Consider the following 18,452-nt stretch of genomic DNA (forward strand, 5'->3'; position numbering starts at 1 on the left):
TCTCAGGCCCTGCTTTCTGGGGAGCCCAGACTAAGATAGAGTCCCTCCCTGGCGGCCCGTTCCCAGCCCCTGGTTCCCCCATCTCAGCATCTTTTATGCTCCTGACGACTGTGTTTGCTTGTTTGACTTGTGTTTTCCTCTCTGCCCAGCTAGACTGCAGGCTCCATGGGGTTCCACCTCCAACACCTGAAACTGGGCCTGGTGCATAGTTGGTGCTTGGTTGAAAGGAATGACCCCGACCAAGTCTGACTGCTCCTCTTTGAGCACATTAGACTGAAAAGCCAGGACTCCACATGCATCCGCTGGGTCAGGCATAGTTAGAACAGAATACCTAGTAAGCTGGTAGGTCTTCATCCTGGGGAGAGAAGATGCTGCTCTTCTGAAAAATAGGATGTTACCTTCTGGATCCACCCAGAGAGGACCTTGCCCTTGAAGGTGCTAAAAGTCAACAAAGAAGCAAGTATTGAAATCCACCAGTCAGAGGGCACTTGGAACAGTTTCGGGGACAGATAATCCTCTCCTGGAGCCTTGATGGCCTTGAGCTTCTAAATCAACTGGGATATTAGGAAGTATCACCAATGCCCCAGAGAGCAGCCTGGGAGAACTGACGACATGGACTTCCTTTTGCAAAATGGCAAAGGTACTGAAAGTACTGAGCGTCCCTGATTTCACCAGCCTCCCAGGGGGGGCTTCCTCAGGGGTTGGTGTGGAGACGAAGCAAGATACTGCATGCAGGAGCCCCGGACATAGGCACTGTCTTCATTATTCTTCCCACCTAGGACCCTGAACCTCATTGTCAGACCTAAGACGCAAGCCCCGGTCCACTCACACAGACCACATCCTCACCAGAGGATGCAGGGTCTAGAGCACGGGTTCTCTACCAAGGGCAAAGTTAGCCACCCTCCCGGGGCACGTTTGGCAATGTCAGGGGGCATTTTGGGTGGTCATAGCTGGAAGGAGGGTGCTACTGGCATCTAGTGGGTAGAAGTCAGTATGTTTAATCCTCCAGAGCAAGGACAGCCCTTCACATGAAGAATTAATCAGTCCCAAATGTCCGTAGAGCTTGGTTGAGAAACCCTGAATTGAGGATGCAGGGTGTGTATGGAACTGTCCCTGCTGCACAGGGCAGCGTGACCCCAGCAGACCTGGGGCCAAAGCCTGGACGCCCTCTGACTGGCTGTGTATCCTTGCGCAAGTGAATTTCCCCTTCTGAGCCTCAGCGGCCTCGACTATAAAATGGGGAAGACCACACCCATCTCTGTAGGTTGCAGGAGGATTAAATGAGATAATATATAATAGGGTTTAACTCAGTTCTCAAAAAGAGCTCAAGGAATGGGGGCTGTGCTAGGTTGAATAGCTCCCCCCTCCCACCAATTCATGTCCAACTGGAATCTCAGCCTGTGAATTTATCTGGAAATAAGGTCTTTGCAGATGTAATTAGTTAAGCTAGGATGAGGTCACACTGAATTAGGGTGGGACCAAAATCCAATGACTAGTGTCTTTATAAGAGAAAGGAGGGGGACATTCAGACACACACCGAGGAGACCCCCACGGGGAGAAGGCCACGTGGAGACAGAGACTGAGATCAGAGTGATACAGCTACAAGCTAATCTGGGGCTATGGCCATCCAGTGGCTGAGCTCGTTATTACCTGAAGGGAACAGATCCAGAGCACACAGAGGCCTCCACCCGCTGAGGGGACCCACATACAACTCAGCGCCCAGGCTGAGTCTGGAGTTCGGGGGTTTTCTCCTCACATCGAGGAGAACGTCTGTATCTCCAGACACCCAGTCATGTCTGGGAGTCACCAACAGTCCGCAGTGTACACCATCAGTGCCACCTGTGTGCACCAACCCTGGGGTATGTCCAAGGTGGTGACGGCACACAGCATGGTGTGTGTACCAGTGCAGCTTGCCACGTGTGTCTAAGGAAAGGAGAACAAATTTGGAGGATGCAGACAGACCCCGTGGCACACACATGTGCACATGGGGGCAACACCAGGTGCAGCCCACACACTGCATCCCCAGCAAACGGACGGTATTTACAGCACACAGCGAGTCTGCAGCACCCGGGCGCACGCACAGCTTGCTGACGATACCTGCGGCCAGAGAGGATGTCTGCCCGCAGCGATGGCTCCAAGGAACTCGGAGTAGCTATGGCACATGGAAAGCAGAGAAGGAGGAAAATCCGTTTGGGGCCAAGAGCTCTGTCTGAACTTTGTCCTTTTCTCAAGCAAAAGAAAATATTATTTCACCCTCTAAAGAACCACACATAATAACAGGCGAAATGTCAAGACCAATGTTGATATAAACCCCCAAGGAAAACAAACATCTCTGTACCTTCTCCGCGGCCTCCCCACCTCACCCTGCTCAGCTAGTTTAAACAGATCTAGTGGTGGGCAGAGGGGAGGCGGGGGGAATGGGAAGAGCCTGCCTGGCTGGGAGAGCTTCAAGGGAACCTGGGCCTGTCCAGACCAGGAGCCGTCTGGGCGAGCCTGCCCTGGAGGGACACACAGACCAGACCAGCCTTTAAGAAGTCATCCTGATTTCAAATCCCGGTGTCACTCACTGGCTGTGTGACCTTGGGCAAGTAGCCTGACCTCTCTGAACCTGAGGTTCCTCATTGGTAAATGGAGAGGATGGTATGGGATAATGCAGTAGGGCACCAAGCACGGTGCCTGGCACATTACTGATCGTTACCCTCTGTCAGGCCAGGTCTCCCCAGGGGGTAGGGGGTGGCGGCGTCACCAGGGAGGCCCCCAAGGCTGCATGATCACGTGAAAAAACATTTCCTGAGCACCCACTAGGTGCCAGCATTAGCCTAGCTGCCCTACTGAGATCACCTCATTGAATCCATGCAGCCCTGTGGAGATTACCATCGAGCTGCAAGAGGGGGGACAGGCTTGGAGGAAGTGAAGGGACTTGCCCAAGGTCACACAGCTGGGAAGATGGACTGAAGTTTAAAGCCACATGTGTTTGGCTCCAAGAGCCCGGGCAGGTCTCATCCAGGAAGCTGGAAGCCCAGTTCTAGCCCCAGAGTTTGCAGGACTCGCCACACCCTGAGATGTGTGTTGGGGGGGGATGTTGGATTACACAGCCCAAGAGAACCCCCCAGGTTTGGCTCGGGCTTGAAACCCCAATTCACAAGCCTTTGACTATTGGTCCTCCAAGCCCCACCCAGGTGATCTTCCAAACTTCCAGTCCACTTTTTCTTTTTCTTTTCTTTCCTTTTTTCTTTTCTCTTCTTTTCTTTCCATTTCTGAATTGGAGGCAATCCAACAAATACTCGTTGAGCTCCCTCTCCATGCTGGACCCTGGGCTGAGCACTAGAGGCCCAGAGTTAAAGTCTCCCTGAGCCCAACCCTCAAGAAACTCCCCATCCAGTGGGGGTGGGGGTGAGGGAGCCGGACAGAGGTAACAAGACTCTTACAATATAACAAATACTCACTTCCATGATGCCTGTATAAGCTCCACTAGGACCATAGGAGAAGGGGCACCTGAGACCTCCAGGGGAGTCAAAGGGAGGTGGCATCTGAGTCAAGACTTGAAAAGGAACAGTAGTTTGCCTGGAGGACCAGAGGGGAAGGGTGTTCAAGGCAGAAGGAACGGCGCATATAAAAGCGTGGAGGCAGCAAAGCCCCGAGTGACGGGGATCTGCACGCAGTTCGTGCTGATACTGACTGAGCGTGGGAGACTGGCAAGAGAGGGTAGTGGGCTGACCCAAGATGCCCCAACAAGAAAGTAGGACAGAGAGGCTGGCGGGGGCCATGGTGGGTTTTACTGAGGTGGGCTTTATTGCAAGAACAACGGGGAGCCGCTGAAGGGACATAACCGAATCAAATTTGCCTTTGAGAGAGGTGGCTCTCTGTACAGTAGGGAGAAGAGTTTAGAGGAGCAGGGCTGGAGATGGGAGACCAGCAAGAAGGCAAGAGAATATGGTGGCCTGAACGAGGGTGGTGGGACGGGGGACGCGGAGGAGGGGGAACAGAGGACGTACAGAAGGTAGAAGTGATAGGACCTGGTGCCCCGCCCGCAGCAGGAGTGAAGAACACAGGAGAAGAGGGAGGAGTCTACAGGATGCTCCAACTTCACGCCTGGTTGGAGGCTGATGGTGATGTCCCCGAGATGGGCAGCCCAAGAGGAAGTCTCATTAGGTGCTCCGATGCGGATGTGCTGAGTCTGCGGGGCCAGAAGCGTGTCTCAGCGAAGACACCAGGACACCAGGAGGCGGTTGGCTCTGTGGGTCAGGAGGGAAGCCAGAGCTGGGGTGCAGGTTTGGACATCACCCCTGTGGTCGTGGTGGCTGAGTTCCCCCAGGGAGCGTGGTCCATGTGCACCAACATTCAGGACAGGGGGCAAAGGAAGAGTTGCCAAGAAGTAGCTGGAGTAGAAGCAGCCAGAAGGTGGTGAACCAGAGGAGAGAGGGGGTAAGCAGGAGGTAAGATGAAGCCCAGAAGCTGGACAAGTGGACGAGAAGACCCAGGGGTCAGAGGTGGCCTCACCCGGAGCCATTTCAGGGGAGACTTGGGAGCAGAGTGCAAAGAGCTGAGGGGTGGGTGGGGGTGACAAGGCGGGCATATGGGGGGGCATACACTGGGCTTTTAAAAGTTTGGCAGGAGATGGAAAAAGAGATAGAAGGTGGTAGCTAGCAGGAGCCTCAAGGTCAAGGAAGGGCTGTTATCTCAAAATGGGGCAGTTGAAGAGCCGCTGGTGATTCAGGAGTTCAAGCCACAGGAGCTGACTGGTTACTGGAGACGAGGAGGTCCCTGTGGAGACCAAGGTTGAGGTCCGGAGCCCGTGCTGGGAGTGTGGTTCCCACACTGAGACTGAGTGACAGAAGTGATGAGCAGGAAGGTCAACCCAGAGGGGGCGGAGGGAAAAGCGGCCGGACACCAGGCCGGGGAGCTCGTCAAGGGCGGGCTGAGGCCTCCAGCAGGGCCACAGAGAGCTGGAGAGGCCCCGGCTCTGGACGCAGGCTGACCTGAGTTTGCATCCCAGCTCCGCCACTCACCAGCTTCGTGACCCTGCGGTCCCCCCGCACCGCTGCTCCCTCTTCCCTGAGACCAGGATAGCAACAGTCCCTGCCCCATGGGAACAAATGCATGAAAGGCATCCAGCACAGGACCCAGCGAGCAGAGGACCTCGATAAATGCAAGCGAATAAGAATAATAAATAATGAGGAGCCATCGAAGGGTTCTGAAGCCGGGAAGTGACAAGGTCAAATCTGTATTTTAGAAAGACCCTGCTGGAGGAGGTGGTAGCCTTGGGGAGAAACTAAAAGGTCGTGCACTTCTCGAGGTATTTCTCTGAAGTCTGTGGGAAGTTTGTAGTGTCAGGTTAAAGATTTTATTGGTTCCATGTCTGGTTTTTGATTCGGCTGTTTCCTCGGGTCCTCACGCGTCCGATGCCGGTCTTACTGGCGGACTCATGACTGGCCTGGTGAGTTGGGTCTATCTGGGGCTTTGAGGTGTATTTCAGGAATGAAATGAAGCGGTGGGAAAAGTAAATACAGAAAAAAAAAAAATTAAATAACGGCGAGGGTGGATTTGGGGGAGGGCCTGGGCCAGGGGATGGGTGGTCCAGCGGTGCCCTGAGGAGGATGCGGCAGGGCGAGGGCTGCTGGCCCAACCGGGGAGGGGCTGGGGGTGATTCCTTGTGAAATCCCTGGTCTGCTCCCAGGGATGACAAGCAGTCAGGATTCACACACAGGCCAGCCCCCCCTCACGCCCCTCACGGCCTCGGCAGGAGAAGCTTCCACTCGGGAACAGCATTGACACATCTTGTAGGACACTCCTGGGTCCACCGTGAGCCCGAGGGTGTAGCACTGGGTAGGATGGAAGACTAGCAGTAATAATATTATAATAACAATGGTTATTACTGAGTTCTCACCCCTCGTCAAGCTGCAGGGCTCTGACGAGACAGACGCTGTCATTAGTCCTGTTGCACAGAGGAGGAGACTAGGGCTCAGAGAACACTGCTTGCCCGAGGCCTCGGCTTGGATTGGAGCCCCTTGGAAGAGATGTCCACGCTCTTATCCATCCTGATTCACGGACCCCGGCCTGTGGGGAACCCTGGGCAGTGCCTCTTCCGTGAAGCCCCAGGGCGGCTGAGTTGCTTTGCCAGTAACTCAGGCATAAAAGTAGAAAGAGCCCAGGGGAGCATGTGGCCTCCCCTTCCAGCACTCTGCTAACCTGCTGTGTGACCTTGGGCAAGTGGCTTCCCCTCTATGCGCCTTGGCGGCCTCCTTCTCAGTCAAGTGTGATTCAGCATCTGATCTCTGGGGGTTAGGATTTCACTGGCTCCCGCCTATCTTGGGTCTAGCACATAGTAGGCACTCCACAGAGTCCCGAGCCCTCTTCCAGGGCTGCCCTGTCAGGGCCGATTATCTCCATGGAATCCACACTGTGAAAATAAACATGAACTCAAGTGGCCCCGGTCTCCGTGGCAGCCAAGGGGAAGCTCGGTCCCCAGCCTGTGTCTGTTCTGGGCAAGAACAAAAGTTTCCCTGTAAAGTTGCCCCCACCCCGCTTCCCTTTCGGAGCCAGCTGGGAAGGGGAGGAAGGGTGGGGGGAGGGGCCAGGCCCACAGCCGGTGAGCCCAGCTGCCTGTCAACACCCAGCCTCCCTCCCGCCCAACCCCATCCCAACACCACCCAGGGCTCAGGCAGGTGAAGGGCCCCTGAACCCAGGAGCCCCAGGGGCAGAAAGCTGGGTCTGGTAGTAGGATTTGAGGAAGAGAAGGTTCCCATGGGTGGCCCTGGGGACCGAGCGTGTGGGACTAGAGTCCAGGGATGTGGATGGGAGAAGCTGCCCAGTTACCCTTGCGCAGAGCGCCATACCATTCACTTCTCACATCCCTTCACCTACCCTCCTCTCGGCTCAGAGCCTCTCCCCTCGTGGGTTTCAGAAGCTGGCGGGAAATGGCCGGTCCTGGAGGACCCGGCAGAACTAGCACAGAACTTGGCATCAGAGAGAAATGGCACACATTCTGGCTCCATCATAACTTGAGGTGAGAACTTGGGCAGGTACGGTCCTCTCTGTGAACCACCATCTCTGCATCTGCACCACGGGAACGGACCCTCCGACTGGGGTGGAGGGGCAGCCACATCGAAGTTCAGCAACACACTTCTGCTCAGTAGCTACTGCGCCCACTGAGGACCCAGCAGCATCCTGGGGTAGATGCGAAGCTCACCCACTGTGGGTTCCGACGTGTGACATGTGACAGCCTGGGGGAACATGGGAGCAGAGTACCCGGGAGGAGCAGTGGGCCCCTGGGAGAGGAAAAGAGCCAGACTGAGCCCAGGGCCTGAGGAGCAGAGCAGGGCATGGGCAGGATGTGACCGCTGTGGGTGGCAGTGCGGCTCAGCACGCACGTGGACACAGCTCTCCTGACTCTCCTGACTGCTCCCTGGGGAGAAAAAGAACTGTGCGGAAGGAAGCCTCACTTCACTAAACTCTGCCCCTTCATGTGCCCAAGCAGCGCTGCTGCGGATCCCCCGAACCAAACAAAAGCCAGAGGAACGACCTCCCCTTCCCTCCCAAGGCCATCAGCGCACAGGAAGTCCGCGGGGAGGAGTGTCTCTGTGTGGCCAGTGCCCACAGTGGTGAAGTTTGTTCACAGGGCAATGGCATAGGAGGTGAGGGAGGGTGAAGGAATTGTCAAATGACAACAAGGACTTGCGTGAGTTATATCTCCATAATTAGTTTTAGCAACTTTTTTGTAGATTACGTTGGATTTTTCTACGTGGATGATCATGTCGTCTGCAAATAAATCAATTCTGTATTTTCCTTTCAAAGTAAAACAACAACAAGGACTTACCTGTGGGTGCACATTCTACACCCCTTGGGGTCTCCCTGAAACACCAAGAAGAATGGGGCCCTGCAACGTGCTAGGTCTCCTGAGTGAAGAAGCTGATGCGATCAGAGCTACGGAGGTCACTGTCCCTCCCCTCCAGGGGAGTCTTGAGAACCCATGACATCAGACCTGTAAAAGTGTCTGATGCAGAGAAGATTTGGAGCCCACAGAATTGGGATCCCTGCCATCTGGAAAAGACATTTAAATGTTTGATAATATTGCTACAGGCTAAATGTTTGTATCCCCACCCAAATTCAAGGTTGAAGCCTAATCCCCGATGTGACGGTACTTGGAGGTGGGGCCTTTGGGAGGTCATAAGGTCATGAGGGCTCCATCCTCACGAATGGGATTAGTGTCTATAGAAGAGAGACCCCAGAGAGCTCTCTCACCCCTTCCACCACGTGAGGACACAGGTGTCTATGAATCAGGAATAGGGTCCTCACCGGGCACCAAATCCGCTCATCTTGGACTTCTTAGCCTCCAGAACTGTAAGAAATAAACTTCTGTTGTTTATAAGCCACTTGGACTCTGGTATTCCGTTATAGCATCCTGAAAAGACCAAGACGTGTTTTATTCAAAAACTAAACATTCCAATAAAAATTACAAGGTATGTTTTTAAATCTGTGAAACTCTTTGACTCTGCAATCCTCGTCTTAGAAACTGATCATTAGAAAATTATGAAATGCATCAAGATACAGATCAACCGATTGACAGATGATAGAAAATGCCATCACAACATCATTAATACAAAAATAACTTGGAGATAATCTGTATTCAACAAAAACATAGAATGCTATGCCACTGTTACGAACGACTGTGCTGTGCAGATATACCTTTGTGCTGTGTTTGATTTCTGAGTGAAATAGGTTATAATACAGTATTAGAGAATAATCCCATTTTGGTTTTTATGAATATATATATATATGAAAATGTCTGGAAGAAGAATATTTCAAAATATTTACCTGATTATCCCTAAGAGGTGAAATTAGGAATAATGTGCACTGTTTTCCCTGATATTTTTTGTTTTATCTGATTTTCTTGCTTTTCTACAAAGTTATAATGACAACAATATAAATAACTACCATTTATTAAGCACATGCTTTGTTCCAAGTACTGCACTGAGGGCTTTCTATATGTTTCCTTATCTAATCCTTATAACAATTCTGGGAGACAGGATTCTTTCAGTTGAAAGTGACAGAATACCCAGGTACAATTGCAGGATTCTTTCCGTTGAAAGTGACAGAATACCCAGTTTGAATACCCAATTCAAACTGGTTTAAGCAAAGAAAGAGGATTAATTCACTTGTGTCAATGGAAAATCATGATTGGGCTTCAAGCAGGGGCTCAAAATTTGTCCACAACTGGTTTCTCTTGACTCTAATCCCCTGGAGCATGTTCCCATTTGGGAGCAAGATGGCTTTGAAGCAGGAGCCAGTCGCACCCTCACAACTGCAAGGTTATGGAAAAGAAGTGGTTCTCAAAGGCCCTAAGGGCTACTCCATTGGACTGGCGGGGGTCACATGACCACCCACCAACCAATCTCTGTGGTCAGGCGATGGGTGCACTGATTGGCGTAAGCCCAGGTCACATGCCCCAGTCACAGAGCCAGGGAGTGAAATCATAGTTCAGGGTAGGAGAGAATTGGTTCTCCCAAAGCAACAGCAAAAGCAGGGTAATGGATGCTGGATGGGAGGGGGAAAAGCTGTCCACTGCAGTTATCTCCAACTTATTAATGAGGAAGCTGCAGCTCAGAGATGGGAAGTAGTTTGTTCAAAATGATACAGATAGTAAGTAAGGAGGCAGAGATTTGAACCTTCACTGTCTAGCTCCAAAGACCAGAAACTTCGTTACTGTGTGATATTGGCTTCCATGATTACTTGTGTAGTATTTTGATGAATTTAGAAACAATATAAAGTCATAATTCCCTGTCAATGTGTTTAGGATGCCTGACTGCTTAAGGTCAGGGTGGGGTCAGGGCACACCTGAGACCCTTGTGTCCAATGCTTCCTTCTAAGATGGTTGGTCATCCAGTTGCTTCATATTTTTCTATCAAGACGAGTTGTCAGGAGCAACCCTCACACCAGAGAATGGCAAATGCCACTTGGATAGAAGAGAAAACGCTCCAAACACAAGTTATAATATCTGATGTTATTGGTGACTTATGGGCCAGGCATTGTGCTGTTGAGTCCCCGTGACCGCCAGTGGAGGTGTGAGCACGTGCTGCTCTGTGTTACAGATGAGGGAACTGAAGCCAAGACAGGTGAATGTCCTTGCCGAGATCACTCATGTGGAGCCGGGCTTAGGGTGAGTCTGACTCCAGAGACAGCCTTTAATCACAGTCTGATGACTGTATACATTCCTCTGCAGCCAAGAGAGAATTTTAGTGGCACCTGCAGAGATCAGAACTGTAGAAAGTGAATGTGCTGAATATATGACTCCGAGTATTAAAGAAGCCAAGTAAGGCTGACGCCTCCAGCTGACATTCTCAAGGCATTTCCCTGGGCGTTTGCTGGGGAAAGATTGTACGGTCATGGCTGAGGCCCAGTGCGCTGCCTAGAAACCTGCTAAATATGCTTCCCATTATGACTTAACCTCAGTCTTGAGCTTATAATTATTTTATATGGTAAAGGATGTAGTCACTGGTGAAAATAAATCCAACCTCTAAGTAGACACTTAGGTTTGAAAAGATTTTCGAATAGGAAAATGTTCATTATACATCGTTAGTGAGGTTTTTAAATGCAAACTACAGATCTATCTATCTATAGATATAGATCTATCTATCTATATATAGATATAGATATATAGCAGGATCCAAATGTTGTATCTTAAAAAAAGATATTCATACATAAAAAAGCCCAAAGGAATACAAAAAAAGACGAACTTTGGAGGCTAGTATTATGGATTATTTTTATTTTCTCATTTGCACTTTTCTGTAGTTTCCAAATTTTCTATAATGAGGTGCATTATATCCATAACGTAAAAGTTATTAAATTTTTAACAAAGGTTTCTGAGTATAAGAGGCATAAGACTTCCATTACAACCACAAGCTTTGTTCTTCTTTCAACCTTCTTTCTTCATTTATTTATTTATTCATTCAACAAACATCCACTGGTTTCTGCTGTGCGGGGCTCTCACTTCGAGTGGATCAGACAGATTCCCTTGAGGTGTTCCCTGTGCAGTGGTGGACCAACAGATGAACAGATGCTCAGACATGAATGATCCCCTAGATGTGAGCCCCATGAGGACAGGACCCTGCCTGGTTCATCTCTGTATCCCAGTACCTGGGATGGGGTCTGAAACAGAGTTAGGAACTTTGGAAATACTTATGAACAAATGGGTGAAATAAGGGAGACAGGAGTTCAAGTCCCAGTTCGTTAAGTTCCAGTTTCCACTTCTGCAAAATAGGGGAATAATACCTACCTCATGGGATTGTCTGAAGGCTCAACTAACACACAGAAATCTTTTTATACAAACCTGGAAATAGCAGTAGGCCCTCAACAAAGAACAGAAATAATGTATTTCAAATTGGGTGGATTCTGACAGTGTACAAAGTCTGGGGTCAGGCCTTCCTCTGCCAGTATTTGGAGGCTGACTAGAAAGAAATTTGGTTTAAAATTTGGAGAAGAGTGTGTAGACTATATTCTTATTTATCTAAGAATTATCTAATGAAAGGATAGGGACTTCCCTGATGCTCCAGTGGTTAAGAATCCGCCTTCCAATGCAGGGGATGTGGGTTCGATCCCTGGTCAGGAGACTAAAATCCCACGCGCGGCAGGGCAACTAAGCCCGCATGACACAACTACTGAGCCCATGCAGCACCACTACTGAGCCTGTGCGCCTCAACTAGAGAGAAGCCCGCATGCCGCAATGAAGATCCTGCATGCCGCAACTAAGACCCGACGCAGCCAAAAATAAAATAAAATAAATAAATATACATTAAGAAATAAATAAAATGAAAGGCTAAACTAAAAATTTGAAGCAGCAAAAGTTATCTAACAGGAGAGGAAGGGAACAGGGTAGAGGGGTGGAGACAGAAGCTAGACTACTTGTAATATTCCATGATTTGTGGACCTGAGTTGGAAACCAGGCAAATATTCTCCATAACCATACTTTAAACATGTTAAATGTCTGGAAAAGAAATTCCAAATAACAAAAGGAAAACAAACAAACAAAAAGCTGACTTATGGCAAGTTGGTGATAAATACATGGAGAGGAATTCCTCCAAGTGACTAAAACACAGCAGTCTTGACTGTCCATCCCTAATAAGGTCTTCCCTAAAGGCAAAGCAAAAATAAATAAACTGCAAAAGAAAAAAATCAATAATTGCATTTTTGGTGGTATTGGTATTCTCATCTGAGAGTATTGTGTAGAGTAGGACTTAGCAAATGAGTGTATCTTTCACTGGGAACTGGGAAGAAAGGACACACAGCATAGGAGAAAGGATATGCAGATGTAAGATGGATGAGACTAAGTAAAAACACTATAGCCCTGAATTTAAATTAGAAATGTCAATTGAACTCATATTTTGAAAATAAATTAACAGACTTTATTTTTTTAGCAGATTTAGGGTTACAGAAAAATTGAATAGAAAGTACCAAGAGTTCCCACCTCCCCCAATTTCCCCCATTATTTAACATCTTGCATTAGTGGAGTACACTTGTTACAACTGATGAGCTAATACTGATATATAATTATGACCCAAGGTCCATAGTTGATATTAGGATTCAGTCTAGGTGCTGCACATTTTAAGGGTTGTGACAAACATATAATGACATGTATCCACCATTGTAGTATCATACAGAATAGTTTCCGTGCCCTAAAAATCCCCTGTGTTCTGCCTATTCACCCCTCCCACCCACCCCCCAACTCCTGGCAACCACAGATCTGTCTCCAGAATCTTGCCTTTTTCAGAATATCGTATAGTTGGAATCATACAATATGTATCCTTTTCAGATTGACTTCTCTCACCTAGCAATATACATTTAAGGCTCCTTTATGTCTTTTCATTGCTTGGTACCTCGTTTCTTTTTACCACTGAATAGCGTTCCATTGTGTGGATATACTAGTTTGTTTATCCATTCACCTTCTAAAGGACATCTTTGTTGCTTCCAACTTTTGGTAGTTATGACTCACGATACATTCTATCTTTAAAAAAACAAATGTATTTCCTAGCTCTGTCCACTGAAAATGCCCAGAAACAATGACCAACCCAATGGCAATAAGCATCACATAAACCTTAATTGTGGTCTCTAAATACCACTCCCCACTCAAAGAAACCAGGGATCCTTGAAGAAATGGCTGATTCCAGGTCTGGGACAGAAAATTCCAGAAAGCAAGGAAGTTATCAAAGCCTACTGAGGTCAAAAGGCTGCAGGAGCCAACCCAAAGAGCTTCACTCTGGTCTTGTGGGATCATTTGAGTATCAATAAGAATAATAATTGCAGGGGATTGAAACACACCAAATAACATTAAATCCCTATGTTCATAATGATACTAAAAAATTAATAATAATAACTCAATAAAAAATAACTCCAAGGATGTCAGGAAACCAACTCAGTATGTGAGAACTATTAAAGAATCAAGTCTTTGTACTATCTGTATTGTATGTATGAAGGATATTGTACTGTACCTTGGGGTAACTAAAGAGTTGAAGAAGAGAAGTTTCGCTTTTACAAGTATTCCAGCTAATAAATGAAGAAGGAAGACAGAATTAGAATATCATCACTTTGCAATCCCCAATGAAAGAATGAACTTGGGCAATGGACATCAATGACTGCTAACCTCACAAAAAGAGAGATCACAAGACATTATGGGCCTCCTGATGGAAGGACAGGATACCTCCTGTGAAGTATTGTGGCCAAAAATCGAACCTGAACCTCATCAAGCCTTAAATCTAATTACAGGAAATACAGAGGACAGAGGAACATGTTAAAGGAACTCACAGGAATACAGTCCAGATTGAGGAAAACTCTACAGGACAAACAGCCAGGTTCCTTCAACAAATAAATGACAAGGGCAGAGAGGTGGGGGGGGGATTATAGATTAAAAGGGACTTAAGGGACATATATGGACTTTTTTACAAGGTACAAAAAACATTTATGAGACCATCAAAGAAATGTAAACAATGACTAGATATGTGTGATGATAATTTCTCCAGCTGTGATAATGGTATTATGGCTATAGCCTTTTTCTTTTTTAATATATTTATTTTTGGCTGTGCTGGGTCTTCGTTTCTGTGCGAGGGCTTTCTCTAGTTGCGGCAAGCGGGGGCCCCTCTTCATTGTGGTGTGCAGGCCTCTCACTGTCGCGGCCTCTCTTGTTGCGGAGCATAGGCTCCAGACGCGCAGGCTCAGTAGTTGTGGCTCACGGGCCTAGTTGCTCCGCGGCATCCGTGGAGATCCGTGGGATCTTCCCAGACCAGGACTTGAACCCGTGCCCCCTGCATTGGCAGGCAGATTCTCAACCACTGCGCCACCAGGGAAGCCCAGCCTTCTTTTTTAAAAAAGATTTTCTTAATTTTTAGAAAGATACAGCCAAATAGCTACGGTTGAGATGTTAAGAGTGTCTGGGATTTGCTTCAAAATAATCCATTGGGATAGAGGAATTGGGGTGGAATGTAGATGAAACAAGATTGTGCATGAGTTATAATCGTTAAAGCTGGGTGATAGGTATATTATTCTCTCTACTTTTGTATACGTTTGAAATTTTCCATAATAAAAAAAATAAAGCTTACCAAAAATAAAAATATAAGCTCCTTTTAACAAAGCCAGAGGCAACCCAGGGTCTCTTGTGCCTCTGATGTTTTTATGTTGTCACTTCTTTGTGTAAAATTGACCTGACTGGGCTTCCCTGGTGGTGCAGTGGTTAAGAATCCGCCTGCCAATGCAGGGTACACGGGTTCGAGCCCTGGTCTGGGAAGATCCCACATGCCGCGGAGCAACTAAGTCCGTGGGCCACAATTACTGAGGCCCAGGTGCCTAGAGCCCATGCTCTGCAACAAGAGAAGCCACCGCAATGAGAAGCCCGCACACCGCAACGAAGAGTAGCCCCTGCTCGCTGCAGCTAGAGAAAGCCCGACGCAACAAAGAAGACCCAAAGCAGTCAAAAATAAATAAATTTTTTTAAAAAATAGGGCTTCCCTGGTGGCGCAGTGGTTGAGAGTCCGCCTGCCGATGCAGGGGACGCGGGTTCGTGCCCTGGTCCGGGAAGATCCCACATGCCGCGGAGCGGCTGGGCCCGTGAGCCATGGCCGCTGAGCCTGTGCGTCCAGAGCCCGTGCTCCGCAACGGGAGAGGCCACAACAGTGAGAGGCCCGCGTACCGCAAAAAAAAATTGACCTGACTGGTAACTTTCTTCCCCTTTTCCTTCCAAGTGCCTGCTGGTGAGTTGCTTCTCACCTGCCTGAGCAGAGGTCAGGAGGGGCCGCCTGTGATACCCCCTCCCAGTATCAGCCTGCACTCCGCGAAGCACTACCAACCACCAGGCAGAAGGAACCAAGCTGGGCGGGGGCCCCAGCCCTGCAGCCAATTTTGCTTGAGCAAAGTAGGATTTTAACCCCCACTACCACTTGGGCAGGCTCCTCTCTGGGTCACACCAGTGCCGGGCGCTCACAGCCTGGCATAAACCAGGTAGATAAAAGCAGAAACGTGTAGTGATTAAGAGCCTGGGCTCTGAAAGACACAGGTTCAAATCCCAGCTCTCCCAGCATGTGTCTTCCACTGCCTGAGCCTCAATTTCCCCATCTGTAGATGGGGAACAATACGAGCGTCTTCCTCGTAAAGCTGGTGTGTGCATTCAGTGAGAATGTGTGTGAAGCAGTGAGCTCATGGCCAGGCTGGAGTGGCTCCCGACAAATGGTGATTATTTCTGCTGCTATTATTATTGTTATTATTTTATATTAATTATTCTACAGCTAGAATAGAAAGTAGAGCTTTTCCCCACAAAATTATTCCTTATATTTGCCTCTTTCCAAAGCATGTTGTATTATGGGACATTCTCTCAATTATTTCATTTGACCAACAGAACACTGTTTGGGGAAGATGCATGAGCCTGAAATGACCTCACTGGGTGCTCATTTTGGATGCTAATCGCAGTAAGCTGACAAATGGGCTAAAAGAGATAAAGTAATTTCGTGTAGCTTTAGAATTTCTCCTGGGAGTGTGGCCTGGCACACACAGGGGTTGAGCACTGTTGCAAACAAGCCTTTTACAACTCACTTTATGATGCAATATAGAAGCTCTGCAGACTATGCACGCGTACCTACAAGGAGAATAAGGATAGCCCACTGTCATAATGTGTGGCAAAGTGGTATTTGTGGCTGGGATAATTACCACACTAAGCATGAATCTGTGTGTCAAACAACTTAGAGAGAAGTGGAGAGAGGTCCTCTGGAAAGTGATGCTGAACATTTTGAAAAGTGGCTCCGTAATGACAAAAGACACAGCTTCACAAATGCAGGTGAAGCACAGGCAACGAAAGCAAAAATAGATAAATTGGACCTCAAAATTGAAAATTTCTGTGCATTTAAAGGACATGATCAACAGAGTGAAAATACAGCCCACTGTATGGGAGAAATATTTGCAAATCATATATTTGACAAGAGGTTAATATCCAGAATACATAAAGAACTCCTATAACTCAACAACAACCAAAAACCCCGGGTCTTCCCTGGTGGCACAGTGGTTAAGAATCCACCTGCCAATGCAGGGGACATGGGTTCAGTCCCAGGTCTGGGAAGATCCCACATGCCGCGGAGCAACTAAGCCCGTGCGCCACAACTACTGAGCCTGTGCTCTAGAGCCGTGAGCCACAATTACTGAAGCCTGCGCACCTAGAGCCCATGCTCCACAACAGGAGAAGCCACCACAGTGAGAAGCCCGCGCACCACAACAAAGTGTAGCCCCTGCTCGCCGCAACTACAGAAACCCTGCATGCAGCAACGAAGACCCAATGCAGCCAAAAATAAATAAATAAATACACAAAAATTTTTAAAAGACCAAAACAACCCAAAACCCCATCAAACATGAGGGGAAGACTTGATAGACATTTCTCCAAAGAAGGTATACAAATGTCCAATAAGCAAATGAAAAAATGCTCAGCATCTGGGACTTCCCTGGTGGTCCAGTGGTTAAGAACCAGCCTTCCAATGCAGGGGACATGGGTTCGATCCCTGGTTGGGGAACTAAGATCCCACGTGTCACGGGGCAACTAAGCCTGTGGGCCGCAACTACTGAGCCCACACGCCACAACCAGAGAGAAGCCCACGCACTGCAACAGAAAGCCCATGTGCCGCAACTAAGACCCGATGCAGCCAAAAATAATGTAAATAAATAAATAAATAAAATTTTTAAAAAATGCTTAGCATCACTATTCATTGGGGACGTGTAAATGAAAACTACGATGACACGACATCACACCCATTAGGATACTACTATCAAAAAACAGAGGAGGTGGAGAAATTGGAACCCTTGTGCACTGTGGGTGGAAGTGTAAAACGGTGCAGCCACTGTGGAAAACAGTATGGCGCTTCCTCAAAACAATTAAAATAGAATCACCATATGATCCAGCAAATCGAATTCTGGGTATACACCCAAAAGAACTGAAAGCAGGGATTTGAAGAGATGTTTGTCTACTCATGTTCATAGCCGCGTTATTCACCATAGCCAAGGGGTGGAAGCAACTCAAGTGCCCACTGACAGATAAATGGATAAAAAAAATGTGGTATATATGTACAATGGAATACTATTCAGTCTTAAAAAAGAAGGAACTTCTGACACATGCTGTAACACAGATGAACCTCAAGGACATTATGTTAAGTGAAATAAGCCATCACAGATGGACAAATACGTATGATTATACCTAAGTAAGATACCTAGAGTAGTCAAATTCATAGAGACAGAAAGTCAAATGGTGGTTGCCAGGGGGTCAGGGAAGGAGAGAATAGGAAGTTATTGTTTACTGGGGACAGAGTTTCAGTTTTTTTTTAAAATTGGAGTATAGTTGCTTTACAATGTTGTGTTAGTTTCTGCTGTACGACAAAGTGAATCAGCTATACGTACACATACATCCCCTCCCTCTTGAACCTCCCTCCCACCCCCGCATCCCACCCCCTTAGGTCACCACGGTGCACCGAGCTGAGCTCCCTGCACTACACAGCAGGTTCTCACCAGCTATCTGTTTTACACATAGTAGTGTATATATGTCAGTCCCAATCTCCCGGTACATCTCACCCCCCCTTCCCCCACCCATGTCCACACGTCCGTTCTCTATGTCTGTGTCTCTATTCCTGTTCTGCAAATAGATTCATCAGTACCATTTTTCTAGATTCCACATATACGTGTTAATACATATTTTTGTCTTTCTGACTTCACTCTGTATGACAGACACTAGGTCCATCCACGTCTCTACGAATGACCCAATTTCGTTCCTTGTTATGGCTGAGTAATACTCCATTGTATATATGTACCACATCTTCTTTATCCATTCATCTGTCAATGGACATTTATGTTGCTTCCATGTCCTGGCTTTTGCAAGATGACAGGAGTTCTGGAAATGGGTGACGGCTGTACAACCAGTGTGACTATACTTAATGCCACTGTAC

At 48.0% G+C, this 18,452-nt stretch overlaps 1 long non-coding RNA gene across 1 annotated transcript in view; it reads right to left on the reverse strand.

Annotated features, from left to right (window-relative positions):
• Positions 1 to 773: 773 nt before the first annotated feature.
• The window catches only part of LOC149749051 (uncharacterized), a 30,258-nt gene continuing 12,579 nt past the window's right edge, over positions 774 to 18,452 (reverse strand). The window contains exons 2-4 of the long non-coding RNA XR_016393647.1: positions 8,242 to 8,338; positions 6,865 to 8,040; positions 774 to 6,400 (exon numbers count right to left, since the gene is read on the reverse strand). This is a non-coding gene — a long non-coding RNA (uncharacterized LOC149749051). The remainder of the gene's footprint in view (positions 6,401 to 6,864; positions 8,041 to 8,241; positions 8,339 to 18,452) is intronic.

Source organism: Delphinapterus leucas, chromosome 6, assembly GCF_059928025.1.
Source record: "Delphinapterus leucas isolate spDelLeu-1000000601 "Yukka" chromosome 6, BTC_Dleu_Yukka2, whole genome shotgun sequence".
Taxonomy (NCBI): domain Eukaryota; kingdom Metazoa; phylum Chordata; class Mammalia; order Artiodactyla; family Monodontidae; genus Delphinapterus; species Delphinapterus leucas.